Source organism: Lithobates pipiens, unplaced genomic scaffold (genome assembly GCF_037356315.1).
Source record: "Lithobates pipiens isolate NorthernLeopardFrog02 unplaced genomic scaffold, aLitPip1_a1.2 Scaffold_18, whole genome shotgun sequence".
In the NCBI taxonomy this organism is placed as follows: domain Eukaryota; kingdom Metazoa; phylum Chordata; class Amphibia; order Anura; family Ranidae; genus Lithobates; species Lithobates pipiens.
This window is the reverse complement of record NW_027507758.1, coordinates 94,270,501-94,288,701: the sequence shown is the minus strand read 5'-3', so window position 1 is coordinate 94,288,701 and position 18,201 is coordinate 94,270,501. Positions and strand designations below refer to the sequence as shown.

The 18,201-nt window shown below is 47.6% G+C and overlaps 1 protein-coding gene across 7 annotated transcripts in view; it reads right to left on the bottom strand.

Moving 5' to 3' along the window:
* Positions 1-18,201, bottom strand: part of MACROD2 (mono-ADP ribosylhydrolase 2) — a 3,459,957-nt gene that overhangs the window by 1,155,167 nt on the left and 2,286,589 nt on the right. The gene's annotated exons all lie outside the window — the stretch shown is intronic.

The following is an 18,201-nucleotide window of genomic DNA, read 5'->3' as shown; positions in this document are numbered from 1 at the left end:
ACAGATGTGAGGTATCGCCGCGATCGTCAGAGCGAGAGCAATAATTCTAGCACTAGACCTCCTCTGTAACGCTAACCTGGTAACCGTAAAAAAAATTAAAGCGTCGCCTATTGAGATTTTTAGGTACCGTACTTTGTCGTCAATCTACAAGTGCGCGCAATTATAAAGTGTGACATGTTTGGTATCTATTTACTCGGCGTAACATTATCTTTCACATTACGCAAAAAAATTGGGCTAATTTTACTGTTTTGTTTTTTTTTATTCATGAAAATGTCCCTTTTCCCAAAAAGTTGCGTTTAAAACACCACTGCGCAAATACCGTGTGACATAAAATATTGCAACAATCGCCGTTTTATTCTCTAGAGCCTCTGCTAAAAAAATATATATAATGTTTGGGGGTTCCAAGTAATTTTCTAGCAAAAAATATGGATTTTAACTTGTAAACACCAAATTCCAAAAATAGGCTTAGTCATGAAAGGGTTAATAATGCTTGCTTAAGGTGAAACAATAAAAATGAAATAGTCCTTCAAATATCATGCCTGGGGGGGTGTCCTTCGTATGCCTGTAAAGTAGCATATCTTTCCCGTGTTTAGAACAATACCGCAGAAAAATGACATTTCTAAAGGAAAAAAAGTAATTTAAAACTGCTCGCGGCTGTAATGAATTGTCAGATCAGGGCAATATAGATAAGAACCCCCCCCCCCCCCACCCAGTTCATTGCCAGGCACTTTGGATCTGGTATGAATATTAAGGGGAAGCCTGCACCAAATTTAAAAAAATAAAATAAAAATGCGTGGGGGTCCCCCAAAAATACATACCAGGTCCTTCAGGTCCTTGAAGGTGCCCCCCTAAAGCACCTTGTCCTAATGTTGATGGGGACAAGGGCCTCATCCCTACAACCCTTGCCCGGTGGTTGTGGGGGTCTTATCAGATTTATCAGAATTGGGAAGCCCCCTTTAATAAGGGGACCCCCAAATCTCGCCCCCCATGTGAATGGGTATTGGATACATTGTAAAAATGACAGCAGACAATTTGGGACAAGTCCTTTTATTTAAAAAAAAAAAAAACTGTCCCGCAATGTCCATTCATCTTCGATCACAGTTTCCGACGACCCGAAAAAAAAAACCACAACAATGCCGCCACCATGGGAGGCTCGCACCAACTGAAGCCTCTTCACAATGACAGCTGTTATATAGCTGAGGGCAGAGCCACGCAGTGATGTAAACAGATGATCCCACCTTTCTCTGATGGCATGTGGCATCAAAGGGGGCCAGGTCACCCATTTACGTCACTGTAATCGCAAAGAGGCTTCAGTCAGTGGGAACCTCCCACGAGTTTTTTTTCCTCGGGTTGTCAGATGCTGTAATCAAAGATGAATGGACATCGCGAGACAGTTTTTTTTTTTTTTTATAAAAGGACGCGTCCCAAATTGTCTGTCATTTTTACCATTTTGACCCTTTTTTGGTGAATGTGTAGGAGTATAATATACCCGATACCCATTCACAGGATCTGGGGGTTCCCTTATTAAAGGGGGCTTCCAGATTACGATAAGCCCCCCACCCTCAGACCCCCACAACCACCGGGCTTGTGGGGGTGAGGCCATTGTCCCCCCCAAAGCACCCTCCCCATGTTGAGGGCATGTGGCCTGCTACATTTCAGGGGGGACGCTCTCTCGTCCCCCTTTTCTTGTGGCCTGCCATGTTGCATACTCGGATGAAGGGCCTGGTATGGATTTTTTTTTGGTGCGTTGTATTCATACCAGACCCAAAAGGCCTGGTAATGGAATAGGGGGACGGATCCATGCTGTTTTTTTCAATTATTTTTATCTGGGATCTGACAAATCAATTCAGTTTTAAATGAGTTTTTTTCCTTTAGAAATGTAATTTTGCTGTGGTATTGTTTTAAACACAGGAAAGATGCGCTACTTTACAGCTATAATAAAGGTATACCCCAGGCACGATATTTAAAGGAGTATTTCATTTTTATTGTTTCACTTTAAGCATTATTAAGATCACTGCTCCTAAAAAAAAAGACATTTTAGAAACTTTTTTTGCATTGATACATGTCCCTTGGATCAGGACCTGGGTCCCCATACACTTTTTATGGCAATAACTTGCATACAAGCCTTTAAAATTAGAACTTTTGGTTTTTCATGTTAGTGTCCCATAGATTTTAACGGTGTTACACAGCTTCCAAATTTTCTGTGAACACCACATAATGTTTGCTGTTCGGCTAACAGGCGAACACCCGATGTTCGAAACGAATTTATGTTTGACTCGAACAGCGAGCTTATCCCAAATTTTCATTAGATGTACTGTGACATCAGTTTGTAGATGTCAGGAGAATTAGTAGACCAGACTGTGTGGACTGCACAGAGATAATCAAAAATGCATGTAAAGTGAATAATAATAATAATATTTATTAAGATAGGTGATAAATAAGAAAATACAAACAGTGCACAACCAATCCACCAAACCCACCAACAACAACAGTATATACAGCAAGGGGCAGTACCAGAAACAGATGTCAGCCAGGCCAGGGTCATACAGAAGGACAAGGGATGTTCCAGAAACATAAACGTTAGCCAGGCCAAGGTCATACACAGGGAGATCAGTAGAAGAGGGACTGGGAACAAACAGGACAAGGAGGGGATGGATCAGGATGAAGGTTAAAGGTAAGGGTACAGGAACACAGGAGGGACAGGATCAGGATGGGATCGAGATCAGGTTCAGGGTTCAGGATGCAGGTTCAGGATGCAGGGCACAAGGAAGATACCAAGGCAAACATGTGAGTGTTTGCCGGGTATTTATATGACTGTAATTGGTCTCAAGTGACACCTGTTTGCAAGAGGCGCTGTCTGCTCCACACTGCCGTGTTCCATCCGCTGGTGGACGCCAGTACTGCGGCCCAAAGATGACATAATACTACCAAAAGGGGAAAGCAGTTCCAGACTGCCAGGAGACACCTGCTGGTGGACCATAGTACTGCATGCCAAATATCGGGCTCAGTGTCATCAGCGGATGGAACCTTCCCTGACATTAGAGTAAATAAAGTAGATGCAATACCATTTAGTAATATTGCAACAGATTCAAGAGTTTGACCTGAAGATCTTTTATTGTTAAGGTTTTTCTTGGATTATTTTTGACTTGGCTCTTAAACAGGAAAAGGGCGTGGCTCTTCATTGATGATTAGGAAAGGGGTTTTGGGTTCGCCACTACCATGGGTTTGCTGTGAATCCACAAGATTTAAAGATGGAGATTTGCCAACTTTTGGCTAAATAGTCTGCAGGTTAGCCCCCAGAAATAAGGAACAAACTTTAACGCTGTACTTAGCCTTTGCCCCCTGGTCAGCTCATGGTGAACAGCAAATAAATGAAAGGAATGGATAACCTAGCCCCTTTTCTATTAAGCGGTGGACTCACAGCAGCCATATTTTCAACATGTTGGAGTTAGGAAGAGCAACAACTTGGTATATGGAGAGATACTCTACATGTCTTTCATGGCAATGCATAACTTCCCATTCCTTGTGTTTGACACAAGATTGCTTAAAACTCTACAATTGGCCAGAGTCAAATAGCAAGATTCTCTTCCCACAGACTTCAGTGTGGTTTGTGAAGTTTTGCAAAGTTTAAAAACTTTAGGCAATGTTTGTAAAACTGTTTAGGAACTGAACCAGACAATAAACAGTCTATGAGAACTGAATACATTGGAATGGTAAATGTTTTGAGGGGGTTAGCTCGACAGCAAGTGTGTGTGACCCCCCTGGATGGGTTCACAACACAAACAGTGAAGGTGAAAAAACAAAAAGGCGTGGTTTATTTACAATGGTCCAAAAACAGAAAAACAAAAAGAAACATGAAAATAAATCCTTGCCAACTTGGCCAATTATGACACACAGGCTCCCTGGCTATCAGCTTTGTACTGTCCCCAGCACCTATCTCCCTGTTAAAGAGGCTTGTCACACAGGTATCACGCTCCACAGTCTAAACAGGCACAAAACTGGTTCCAGGATGGAGCAACTGCCTTTGCATGCTGTGAGTTTTTGTAGAGGCCTTAATGAGCCAACTTAATTCAGCTGGGCTCTTTAACTCTATCCCTGCAGGACTCTCAGCATTTCCCCCTAGTGGTACAAATCAGCATAGAGCCTGAATCTGGGATACACATATTTGCCATCCTGGATGCAACCAGGTGATTTTACCTGCCTGCTGTCACATAACACCCCCCACCTCTTGTTTCAACCTTGGGGTTGGAACATAAGCAGTCAGGCACACATGAACCCGAGACAAAGCATCCTCATTCCCCATTTGAACACCAGATCAATGCTTTACCATAAAGTTGAATTCCTGTAGGGTCATATTTACCCCTCTATTAGTCTCCTTGTTTTAAACCATCCACTTTAAAGGAGCGTGATCAGTAACCAAGTTAAAGTGTCTACCTAGCAGATAGTACCAAAGGGAATCTAGCGCCCACTTCACTGCTAAATACTCCTCCTCAATCGTGGCGTAATTTACTTCATAGGATTTCAATTTTCTGCTGAGGTAAATGACCAGGTGCTCTTCCCCCTTCCAGACCTGTGACAACACTGCTCCTAACACAACATCTGATGCATCAGTTTGTACAAAAAATTCCTTAGAGGAGTCTGGTGAGTACAACACTGGCTGGCTACATAAAGCTTTTTTAAAGACTGGAATGCTGCTTCAGCCTCCGGGGTCCATTTAACATGACAGACTCTTTCCCTTTTGTCAGGTTGGTGAGGGGAACAGCCTGAGATGCAAATTGGGGGATGAATTGCTAATAGCTAGTGATTCCTAGAAAGGCTCGTACATGCTTCTTACTGTTGGGATGTGGCCAACACTGTATGGCCTAAACTTTGTTGACTTGGGGTTTTATCACTCCCCTCCCAATAGTGTACCCAAGATATCTGACTTCTTCCTGTTCAATGGTACACTTCTTTGGATTGGTTGTAAACCCTGCTTTCCGTATGGAATCTAATACTTTTGGCAGATGTGAGGCCCAATATGTACTATGGACAACCACATCATCCAGGTAAGCTGCTGTATACTTCTGATCGGGTCTCAGAATCGTGTCCATTTTCTGCTGGAGTGTCGCCTATGCATTCTTCTGTATTGGAATGCCCAATCTGGGGTTACAAATGCAGTTTTATCCTTGGCTGACTCGGCTAGGGGAATTTGCAAATACCCTTGGTGAGATCAAGCATTGTCATGTATCGGGCTGTTCCCAGCTGGTCGATCAATTCATCTATACGTAGCATGGGGTAGGTGTCAAATTTTGTAACTTTATTCAATTGTCGAAAACCGTTATAAAACCACCAGTTCCCATCAGGTTTGGGCACTAACGCAATAGGACTGGAGCAGTCACTCTGGGACTCCTCTATCACACCCAATTCAAGTATTTTTGAACTTCCCCACGTATTGTCTCCTGTCAGGCCTCAGGTATTCTATAGGGTTTTATTTTTACCCTTTCTCCTGGCGGGGTGATAATGTCATGCTCTACCCCAGATGTTTGTCCCAGCAGCTCAGAGAAAACCTCTTTGTTGTTGAGTACAAACTCTTTAACCTCCTGCTGTTAGGGTTTCGATAAGGTGACTGCTATTCCATCCTCAGGAACCAAGCAATCAGACTGAGCCAGTGGTAACAAAGTTTCTGCGACTAGGGATTCCCTATCTCTCCAGGCTTTCAACAGATTATTGTGATATATCTGTTCTGGCTTTCGCTTCCAGGTTTTCTGATCCTGTAGTTCACCTCACTCACTTCTTGAATTATCTTGTATGGGCCCTGCCATTTGGCCAGGAGTTTGCTTTCAACCATAGGGACTAGTACCAATACCTTATTCCGAGGGGAAAAGGTACAGGTCTTGGCCCCACGATTGTACACTCGCTGCTGTGCACTGCACTTGGGCCAAATGTTCTTTTACAATAGAATTGCACAGGTAATGTCAATCTTGCATCAGGGTGACATGCTCAATCACACTCCCGTGGGGAGAACTCTAATTTTCCCAAGTTTCCTTGGTGATATGCAACAGCCCTCTTGGGTGTCTCCCATAGAATAACTAGAAAGGTGAAAAAGATTGTGGTACCTGCCTAATGGCAAACATCAAATAGGGTATTAGACAGTCCCAATCCTTTCTTTTCCGATCCACCACTTTCTTTGACATTTGCTTTAGGGTTTTGTTGAACCTTTCAACCAATGCATCTGTTTGGGGGTGATACACGGATGTATCACTTTGAACAACTTGCATAACTCTTTCATAACCCTGGTCATAAAGGGTGTACCTTGGTCAGTAAGCAGTTCCTTACAAATACCCACGCAGCTAAAAACAAGAGATGGCTCTTTAGATATTGTCTTGGCTGATGTATTTCAAAGAGGAATCGCTTCTGGACAGTGGGTGGCATAGTCCAATATAACCAAAATGTACTGATGCCGCCTAACAGACTTCATTATCGGACCTACCAAATCCATTGCTTTTAAAGGGGACCTCAACGATGGGAAGAGGTACCATTGGGTTACGGAAATGGGGCATAGATGCTGACTTCTGACACACAGGGCAGGAGAAACAATAATTTTCTGTTTCCTTCATGACCCCAGGCCAATAGAATCTCTGCAATGATCTCGCTCTCTGGTTTACTCTGCCCCCAAGTGACCTCCAAGAATGTGCTGATGGGTTAAAGTGGAAGTAAACCCATCAATTTAAACAGTTAAAAAAAAAGTCATGCCGGGAATGCTAACTGCACATTGGCTGTGCTCTCAGCCAAACTATCAAACCATCCAAAGGCTGGTGTCATAACGAATTACATGTGCAGCACCATAGCAGTTGAAGATTAAACAGAGGCAAAGATGGCAGCTTCCTTGGCTGAAAACGATAGGGGAGTTTACTTCCACTTTAACTCCAACACCAATTTCCTGTAAGGTTTGGGCATCACAAGTTGCTCAATGGTTTCTTCCACCCTTTGAGCCACTCGCTACAGTATATCCCTTACCACAATGAAGTAGGGATAAGTGCAAGTCTTATCTGTGTTCACTAGCTCGCCATCTATTCTTACCACATTTTCCTGTGCTTTTATTTGGGTGGGGTCTTTTAACTGTTCTGTGGCAAAATTTTCCCCGTGCACCTCTTGATCCGAAAACTCAGACAGCATGTTTTCGTCTGAGGGTGTTGGCTCCTCCCCAGTTTCTCGAGTCTCCCCTGCCAATACCGACAAGGGAAATTCTAGAGAGTCCTCACCACTCTCAGAGGATTTCGGGGATTCACCTTCCTGGTCTACAGGGGCATCAGTGGGGGCTCAAAACAATCCCAGAGTTCCCAGAATTTTGAAAAATCCATCCCCACAATAGCATCACGTGGTAAGTGAGACACTATCCCCAACTGATGAGAGAGGTTAGCTTTGGGGGCTCTCAAAAAGCACTGCAGCCACAGGATAATCTTGTGTGTCCCCATGCACACAAATAACAGCCACCTTGTTATTCTCAGAGACCTCTGTAGTAACTAATTCTGCTTTTATTAACGTTACCAGGCTACCTGAATCCAGCAACACAACAACATTTCTACCATTAATATACATTGCATAGGTGACAGGAAGCGGACCTGTATGGACGCTCACTGAGGCAGCTCAATCCTCAGCCCAGCCACAACAGCACGCAGGGGGACAACCCGCACCCATCCGATGGGGAGATTGAGGGCCACCCGCTCCACGGCTACTAGGGGACCCTCCGCCGTTCCTCCGGGGCCCGCAGCCGATCTCCGGACCTATTTTTCTCCGTCAGACGCTCCGGCCGGAGGGCCTCCCAAGATGGCGCCGGCCGCGCTGGAGGCGACGTTACAGGCCTCATCCCCGGCCTCGAGTGAGAGGAGTGGCTGCCAGTCGGGCACCGTGGCAGACGGGACGCCTCCTCCATCCAGGGCAGCCGACCGGATTCCCGCAGCGGTGAGTGCTATGCAGCCCCCGCCCGCACACCAGGCCACCAGATTAGGCCCGAGTCCTACAACGAGGCCCCTCTCTCCGGACGCTGGCGCATCCAACCCCCCACGGCACACGGAGCAACACGCTGCCATGAGGGACCTGAGCCCACCGCAGTGGGGCCAGAGATCCCCTCCGCACAAGACCCCTGACTGGCAGCAGGTCAGTGGGGAGGCCTGGGGGGAGGCAAGTGGCCGCACCAGGCCGGGTCAGTACCCGGGGTACTTGGGGCACGGATCCCCTCCCCCCCAACGGACACAAAATGCACAGAGGCCCTCCCTAGGCTGCTGCGGGCGGCATCGGACCCCCTCCTCCCCACTAGTTCCCTGGGGTCCCCTCCTTCCATGGAGGACACTGACTTTCCAGCCCTCCCCCCCGGGAAACCCGCTACCCTGGCCTCAGCGGGGACAAGGGGGAGTGGAGGAGCCCCGAATGGACCAAGTCCCAGAGACTGTCCTCCTCGTGGGCCCCTAGCTCGCAGCGGCACCGGAGTGGCTGCCCGGCCCCTGTTGCGCATAGATCGGGCTTAGACCCATTTCGAGAAGTGGGACGGACCCGCATGACTCCCCTGGCGCAACCACCTCCTCGGCACGGGATCCCATACCAGGCCCCCCCCAGACTCACGGGAGACAGACGATGGACCCCACGGACTTCCACTGCCGCCCCTTCTGTATCCGACTGGGGGTGACCCCGGGGGGGCCCCCCCCGCCCCTGCTCCCGCAGTGGCAGCAATACCTACAAGCAATCCCCACTAAGGAGGACTTTAGGCAATTGATAGAGGATGTTAAATCAACCTGTCGCTCAGAAATACAAATGTTGCACTCCGGTCTCAAGCACTTAGCGGATCGGGTGGAGATGGCCGAGGAGGAGATACAGGAGACTAAAGTGGCGATCCACAGGACCCAAGCACAAGGTGCCGACCATTGTATGCTCCTGAGGGACATGCAGCGTCATGTGGAGGACCTGGATAAAAGGGGGCGTCAGCATAACATAAGAGTGCGGGGGATTCCAGAAGCGGATGGGCCAGAAGATCTCCAAATTATCCTGCAAGAAATATTTAATAACCTTCTGGGGGAACCCCCCTCCAAGTTTATTGAAATGGACAGAGCTCACAGGGCCTTGCGCTCCAAAGGCGCGACTTCTACCCCCAGGGATGTCATCTGTAGAATCACTTCGTTCCACATTAAAGAGGACATAATGAGACAAGCCCGCCTGGCCCGGGTGGTGACCTTTCGTAACACCCAAGTGCAGCTCTTCCCAGACCTATCTTGGCTCACACTGCAGAAGCGTAGACTTCTTCAACCATTGCTCCGCACATTGCAGGATGCTCATATTCCATACCGCTGGGGATATCCGTTCGCTCTTACAGCTAAACATCAAGGCAAGACGGCAACCTTGCGGTACCCGGAAGATCTACGTACCTTTTGTGAGGACCTGGGGCTTCAACCTCCCCAGCTGCCGGACTGGGATCTTGTGGCTGCGCAGCCCCCCCGCCCCAACCCTGTGGCAGAAGGTCCCCTCCCGTCAACGCCCTCGCAACCGGGAGGCCCCTAAGAAGACGGCCCGCCAAGGAAAGGGCTGAAGTTCTGCATGGCGGCAATTTTTGTGTATCTTTTTCTCCTTTTTTGATCCCGTAGGCCCGCGGGGCGTAAGGGATCGCGGCCCGTTTTGTTTGTTGGTTGGCCGGTGGACTGATGTCCGGACTCTCCGAACTTGCCCTCTTTTTCTGCCTCAAGAGCTCCCGTTTTTTACTTATTTTTTCTCCTCCTACCAAGTGCCTTCGTGCTGATGTTGAGTTATGTTTTTCTTAAGGCTGATGTAAATGTGAGACTGAGACCATGGGTATTTCTCTGTCTCTGTGTCACCCCCCTTCTACCCGGATGCATTGGTGTTGCATCCGGGATCTTGGGAACTGTCTGGCGACTGCCGTCGCAGGGGCGTTCCCTCAGCTCCCCCCCACCTCTTGCCTCCGGCTTTACCTACGCCTCTTGACGGGGGGGGCCGGACTCCCATGCGGCCGCCAGGCCCGGCCCTCGGGTTCGGGTTCTGGTGGCCCCCTGGGAATCCGATCAGACCTGAGCAATCTGCCTGTTCATGGTCTCCTATGGTTCAATTTTGTAATGTACAATAGTTGTTTATTTAATGTGTGCACCTATGTTTGCGATACTAACCTCTTCTTTCTCTCCCCTTCTCTGCTTTTTCCTCTCCCTCTCCCCTCCCTGTACTCTCACCGTGTCGTGGTTGGTGGGCATCGTGGAACTCCTTTTAGAGCCCTTTCTCCGGAACAAGCTACCTCCTGGCTCCTGGCGGTCGTCTTGCATGGTGGATTATGGGTAAGACCCCGCTTACGTTCTCATCCCCCTGACATGACTGATGGCTAAGATTTTATCCCTAAATGTCCATGGACTGAATTCTAACGGGAAACGGCATCTGGCACTTAGGGAATTCAGGCAGTCGGGAGCGGATATCGTCCTTGTCCAGGAGACACACTTTGATAAGGGGGGGTCCTTCGCTTTCGCCTCTCGATACTTTCCTTTAGCTTACCTATCCTCGGGACCTCACAGGAAGGCCGGCATGGCCATCCTGATACGTCATGGAGCCCCTTTCACCTACCTTGATCACTATGGGGATCCCGGGGGAGGCTTCTTGATACTTAAGGGCAAGTGGGGATCCCAGCCAATTACCCTATGTACCCTGTACGCCCCAAATGTCCGTCAACATAGCTTTCTCTCCAGACTCCTGTCCCGCTTGTTCAAGACCGATCATGGTTACTTAGTGGTGGGGGGTGACTTTAACCTGGCTCACTCCGCTATTGCGGACCGTTTGGCGACGTCGACCCGGCCCCCCTCCGCTAAAGCACTTAGGGATTCGAAACTGTTTCGCCAGTTGACCCGCAGACACGCTCTTTTTGACGTCTGGCGGGCCCTTCACCCGGCGGACCGGCAGTACACGTTCTACTCGGCCCCGCACCAGCTGCACTCCCGCATAGACTACTTTTTTACCAACAATTCCACGCTGAGAGTGGCCCGACGGGCCCATATCCTACCAATTTCATGGTCGGACCACGCGCCGATCCTATTAACACTGGATCTAGCGGCTCCAGTAAGTAGACCCTACAATTGGAAACTCAACACCTTTCTCCTGCAACATTCCCCATCACAGGCGGAACTGGTCTCAACCTTGAAACTGTACTTTGCTGAAAATGCGACCCCGGACATTGCTCTCCCCACTTTGTGGGAGGCCCACAAGGCGGTCATCCGTGGAAAGTGCATGGCTCTGTCTTCTGCTTTAAAGAAGGACGCAGAGGCCGCTAAATTGCGAACGGAAAAGGAGCTGGGGCAGCTGGAAAGGGATATGCAGGCTTCTCCGTCACTGCGACTCCTCCGGAAGATCACTAAGCTTCGCACGGTGCTTAAGGATCTGGTGCTCCGCCGGGTAGAAAAGACTATGCTGCGGGTTGGGCAGACGTATTACGACAGGGGCAACAAGGCGCACTCACTCTTGGCGAGGAAACTTAAAGATAAAACCCTCCTCTCTACCCCACATCAGATTAAAACTAAAAACAACACCGTAGTTTCTCACCCTAAGGAGATAGCAGACACATTTGCGAAATTTTATGAGGAGCTGTACAACAGCGACGACATACCCAGTGCTCCCCTGTCGGCGGAGCTTTCCCAGCGCATGCACCAATATTTGACAGACTGTGGGATCCCCCGCATCCGAGACCTGGATCTGGCCTCCCTGAATATGCCCATTACGGAGGAGGAAATAGAACTGACCGTCAAGTCGCTACCGGCTCATAAATCCCCGGGTCCGGACGGTTTACCCTACGAATACTATAAAACGTTTCTGCCCCTTCTGCTCCCTTACTTGGGCAGATTGTTCAATGCGTTTCTGTTACATACCCCGGTCCCTTCCGATATGCAACGCTCCTTCCTCACCCTGATACCCAAGCCCGATAAGGACCCCATTCTCTGTGCCAATTATAGGCCCATTGCACTCCTGAATGCAGATCTGAAGATCTTTACAAAACTCCTTTCCCTCCGGCTCAATAGGGTCCTACCCTCCCTCATCCATAAAGATCAGGTGGGATTTGTCCCTCTTCGCCAAGCCGGCGACAACACCAGGAAGGTCATAGATTTAGTCTACGTGGCGAATAGGGGGGGCATCCCGTCTTTGCTTCTGAGTTTGGATGCGGAAAAGGCATTTGATAGACTGGGGTGGCCCTTCCTGTTCGCCACGTTGCAGCACATGGGGATGAAGGGACCGTTCCTGCGGGCAATACGCCACCTTTATTCCAACCCGTCCTCCCAGGTTAAGACCCCCTTCGCTACCTCCTCGGCATTTTCAGTCTCCAATGGCACGCGCCAGGGCTGTCCCCTGTCGCCTTTATTATTTGCTATCTGCGTGGAACCCCTGGCGGCGTCCATCCGGCGGAACCCGAATATCAGGGGCGTCCCGGTTCGGGGCAGGGAATTTAAGGTGTCGTTGTTTGCGGACGATGTCATCCTCACCCTGACCCAGCCCAGGATATCCCTGCCTAACTTACATAAGGAGTTGGACCGCTACAGCGCCCTATCGGGCTATAAAATTAATGCTTCCAAATCGGAAGCCCTCCCGGTAAATATGCCGTCCCCGGAGGTCGAACATCTCCGAGCCACTTTTCCATACCACTGGAAAACTGATTCCCTGAAATACTTGGGGATTCATATCACCCCGACCTTCGACTCTCTGTATCAGGCAAACTTCCCACCCCTATATGGCGTCATTAGGCAATTACTTTCCCAATGACGGAAGCACCAGATCTCCCTCTTTGGTAGGATAGCTTCGGTGAAAATGACGATTCTCCCGAAACTCCTCTACCTTTTCCAGACCCTTCCTATCCCAGTACCATATCACCACCTGAGAAAATTACAGGCGGACCTGCTAGATTTTACATGGAACTACAAACGTCATAGAATCCCCCGCTCGGTAATGACAGCCTCTCGCTCAGCCGGGGGACTGGCGTTTCCGGACCTTGTAAAGTATTTCCAAGCGGCTCAGCTCCGGGCAGTGACCTCCTGGTTCACCCAGAGGTCGTACAACAGATGGACGGAAATCGAGAAGCTCTGGTTGGCTCCAGTGCACCCTAATAGTATGCTAGGGAGCGCCCCAGCACTAACCCCCCGGACCCAACTGCTAGGATCTATGTCCTACCTACAGGGCCTATGGCGCAAGCTTTCTAAGATATATGTCCTGGCTTCGGACAAATCGCTCCTGACGTCCTTCCTGTACCATCCTAAGATGCCAGACAGCCTGACGTATGCGATTTCCCACCCGTGGTCTTCCCAGAATCTCTTTCATCTGGGGACCTTAGTGGACCCCAGATCGCGGAGAATGTTGTCTTATGCTGATCTTCAGTCCAAATTTGACCTCCCGAGACAGAGCTTCTACAGCTATCTGCAGATACGACACTTTGCCCAGACCATATCCTCTGATTTGCGCTTCTCCCCTCCCTCCGCTTTTGAGACCATAATCCTAGAGGGCACGGCCCAAAGGGGATTGATTTCGGCTATATATAAAATCCTTAATGCACCCCCGCTAGCTCCGGTAGGTAAACATGCCTACATGCTCAAGTGGGAGGAACAGCTGGGGGAGGAGATCACGGATGGGCAATGGCAGACGATATGGTCCCAGGCTTCGAAAAGCTCTCTATGCACGCTCTATAGGGAGAACGCGTACAAAATTTTATTTTTCTGGTACATGACCCCAGACGTCCTTCACGCCATTTACCCTACCACCTCTGACAGATGCTGGCGGTGCTTGACCCACAAAGGCACGCTGTTCCACATCTTCTGGCAGTGTCCCCTGGTGGTCCCCTTCTGGGAGGGGGTCCGGCGCCTCTTGGCTGATCTCTTGGATCGGCGGGTGGACCTGGATCATAAGACCTTCTTGTTGGGCATCCCTCTCCCTACATTGACGAAGTCCCGCAAGAAATTGTCACGGCATATCCTGACTGCGGCGAGATGCCTAATAGCCCTACACTGGAAAAAGGTGCTGCCCCCCGCTCTGGGAGCACTCCATGCTAGAGTTCAGGACGTGGAGTTGATGGAGAGGATGACCGCCAGGATACAGGACAGGCTCGAGGCCCACGATGTGGTCTGGAGTCCATGGAACTCCCAGGAGATCCAGCTGTGAAAAAGACGCAGAGACCACGCACAGTGACTATACCCCCTGCCTTTCCCTACCCCTCCTCCCCCACACTCTCCTCCCCCCTTTCTCTTTACTTTTTCTCCTTTGCTAAACTCTCTCTATTTCTCCTTATCCCTCTTATCTCCTATCCTTCTCACCTCTGCTCTCGTTCTTCTTCTCTCTCTGTTGCTTGGTACCCCTATTTCTTTTTTCCAGCCTCTCTTTCCCTTTACATCATGGCTGGTGCATGTACGTGCTTTGTTGTTCTTTTAGCACACTACTTTGTGGATGCTGTTTGTCATGAGAGGTTGATATTGTAAGAAGAGGTCCATGACTTGGTGCGGGGCTACTCCACTGGACCCTATGGTGGGTAAAGCCATTCTTTAATTATCAGGGTCGGCCCGGTTGTTCGCCGGGGGCCCCCCGGGCATGGCATTTGCCGGCCCTGGGGGGCCTACTGGGACGGGCCAATAGGTGGGTGGTCCCTGCGGCCTACTCTTTTCTGTTCTAGCTGTTTTATTATGATGTAGTAATGCATGACGTGTAATGCACTCTTTGAAAATAAATAAATATGTTATTTGAAAAAAATATATACATTGCATATACATATGCACAAAATAGCGACTGACATCTGATCCTTAGAAAGTCACGTTGCAATGGTTTATCCATATCTGGGCAATTTGCTGCAATATGCAAATAATCTTTTTCGCTGCCTCTTGCAGCCTTGACTTTCCGGGCTGCTCTCAACAGACATTAGGTAGAATTCCTACCCTCTCACTCTCTCCACCCTCACCCCTTGGAATCATCTTACCCACCGCTGGGGATGGTCTGGTCTTTGTGTGGAAAGTCTGAGTCCCTGGGAGGGGCGGTCAGGTTGTTTTTAGCTAAGTGCCTCTCAACCAGATCCACAAGCTTGTCAGCTGTTTCTGGGCCTCCATGGCTTACCCACTTTTGGATGGCAGTAGGAAGAGAGCTCAGGAACCAATCCATAACAACACACTCCACAATCTTTGGTGTGGTCAAAGTCTCTGGCTGCAGCCACTTCCTGCTCAGGTGAGTGAGATCATACATTTGAGACCTGGGTTTTTTTTTCCAGACAGGAAGTCCAGTTATGTACACGCTGAGCCTGGATGGCCAGGGTGACACCCAGCCATGCCAATATTCCTGTTTTTAGCACAACATAGTCTTTTACTTGGTCAGGCTCCAAGTCATAATAAGCTTTGTGTGATCTTCCAGATAACAGAGGGGCCACCAGTCCAGCCCACTGCTCATTAGGCCACTTTTCCCTTTCAGCAGTCCATTCAAATGTGGCCAAAAACACCTCGGAATCATAATTTCCAGTCATTTTTAGCAGTGAACGGCTCACACCAAATGATACAGTATTAGTGGAACCACTTGTCTCACTGGTCTGCAGATGTTGCTGCAGTTATGTCTCTGTTGTTGGAGTCTCTGCTCCTGCTTCTGCAACAGGTCTATAAATTGGTCTCAGATTGCTGCTGGGCTTTTTGCTGAGCTTCCAGACTCGGCTGGTGAGCTTGCTGCTGAGCTGTGAGGCTCTGTTGCAAAGCTGCATTTTTTGTGCTGTTGATTTGCATTTGCTAGAGCCAGCTGTCTCGGTATCTCCTTCATGCTGGCCTTAAAAAAACGGCCCGGCTTCCTCCACCAACTGTGAGGTGGGTCGCTCGGCAGCGGGTGTGTGTGACCCCCTCAATGGGTTCACTACACAAAAATTAAGCGCAGACAACAGTGGGAGTGAAAAAATAAAGGTGCTGTTTATTTACACTAGTTACAATGGTCCAAAAACAGCAAAACATAAAGAAACATGAAAATAAATCCTTGCCAACTTGGCCACTTACTACACACAGGTTCCCTAGCTATCAGCTAGGTGCTGTCCCCCAGCACCTATATCCCTGTTAAAGAGGCTTGCCACACAGGCATTGTCACACTGCACAGATAGGTATCAAACTCCCCAGTCTAAACAGGCACAAAACTGGTTCCAGGATGGAGCAGCTTCCTTTGCATGTTGGGAGCTTTTGGTAGAGGCCGCAATGAGCTGGTCTCATTACCTTTACCCTGCAGGACTCTCAGCACTTCCCCCTAGTGGTACAAATCAGCATAGAGCCTGAATCTGGGACACACGTTTTTCCCATCCTGGATGCAACCATGCAATTTTAACTGGTATACAAGGCATAAAAGACTTTGTGGAAAATGTAAACATTTAAGTGGACTCCATGGGATAGGGGTAAGTATACATCTGAGGAGGGATTCTAGTTTGAGGAGCAAGGCAAAAATGATAAATGCACTTTTCTTAAAAGCTATTCACATTTACCAGTAGCTCCCTCCATTTATTAGTGTTTCCAGAACAACAGATGAGCAGCAACTAGTGAAATCAGAAAAAATGTTGAGTTGGACTGGCGAATTATAGTTAGAACTGGATGAAAGAAAGAAGTAGGTAGGCTTTCACAGCTTTATTTTAAATATGGACACATAGTAAGTGTAATGTGAATAATTCACACCTGACCATTATGTCATCAACATCATTTTCATAAATTGTATTTAAAAAAAAAAAAGGTTCTGTGTGTATATAAGTGTTTGTTAGTGTCTGTAGGGAGACACACGCTAACGCGCTGGATGGCGGAAACGGTGACAGAGCATTACTATAATACATTTTAAATGCTGATTATTACTTGATTTGTGTACGTAGAATATTATAGGGGGGGTGTTTGGCTTATGTGAGAAACATTTAATAAAATTAGGATTACACTATGTGCAGTTCTTCTCTGTATTCTATGATGTTTTTTGGAGCACATATGTCAGCTGGACCCCTGTGGATGATGATGGCACAATGGTAACCTATTGGAGGGAATACTTCCTTAAAGGCTTGTTTATCAGCTTTGTCTGGTGAGTTTAACCCCCTGAGGATATATGCAATACATGGTGAAAGCCTTGAAATTATGGTGGATGGTGCTGTAACAACACTTTGAATAATGACCAATATCACCCTTCAACGCTGATTGAACTGTTATCATCACAAATACTGCACAAAGGACTTTCTTATACTTTTATATGGTTTTATTCACAGGATCATATTTTATCTAAGCGCTGTTTTAATATTAAATTTACAGGAACTGGACTGATTTATTTTATACTATTGCCTATATGTATATATTTATATGTTGTTTCTCAAACTGGTGGGAACTCTCACAGACAGTAACAATTAGTAAAATGGGCAACCCAGTTCTCATAACCATTCTAGTGCCAAGAATGTATTACAGTTATTTACTTAGCTGTTTGTCTAATGTGTTGGGTGTTCCTGTTTGTATTTCATTTGTAACAGATGTTAAGAATTTACATTTTTTTTTTTAATACTATATCCTGTTTTATCCCTTAGGTATCCCTCCGGTTAATATTCAATAAAACTGCAGCACTGAAATTGAACTCTGTGGTCTATGTCCCAGTTACTCATGAGAATTCTCAGTATGTTCTATAGCTGTGCGTCTTATTCTGTTATGTATACCCTTTGTGGAAAAATAACTGCTAACTAAATACCACTAGTGAGTGACAATTTATTTCAGGTACCAACTAAAGTTTTTATATTCATTGCCGAGACCCAATAACTGTATGCATGCAGATATAGTTGGGACAAACATAGATCTTTTCTCAGCCAAGTTAACCAAGGAATAAATAAAAAAATATGAATAAATAAGCGGGCAGGCTCAGTGGACCACTGGGTCTTTTTCTGCTGTTGCTATTTTGCCAAAGACGTATTATTCACTAAGAGAGTATAGAGTTTAATCCACCAGACTGAAGTACCGCTTGAGCCTATATGATACAGATTAAGTAGTATAAGTAGCAAACATTGAAAAATGTAACTACATAGCGTGGTTGATCCAGGAGCGTCTTCCATTAAAGGAAATTTTCTATGATAGGTATTTAAGTTCCCAATTTCAATCAGAGGGGAAAATGTTGTGTATTTTCATTTATAGCCTTCTTTTTGCATTAATATTGTAAGGTATACCTGGAAATAATTTCCACTAAGCATGTAATATATATATA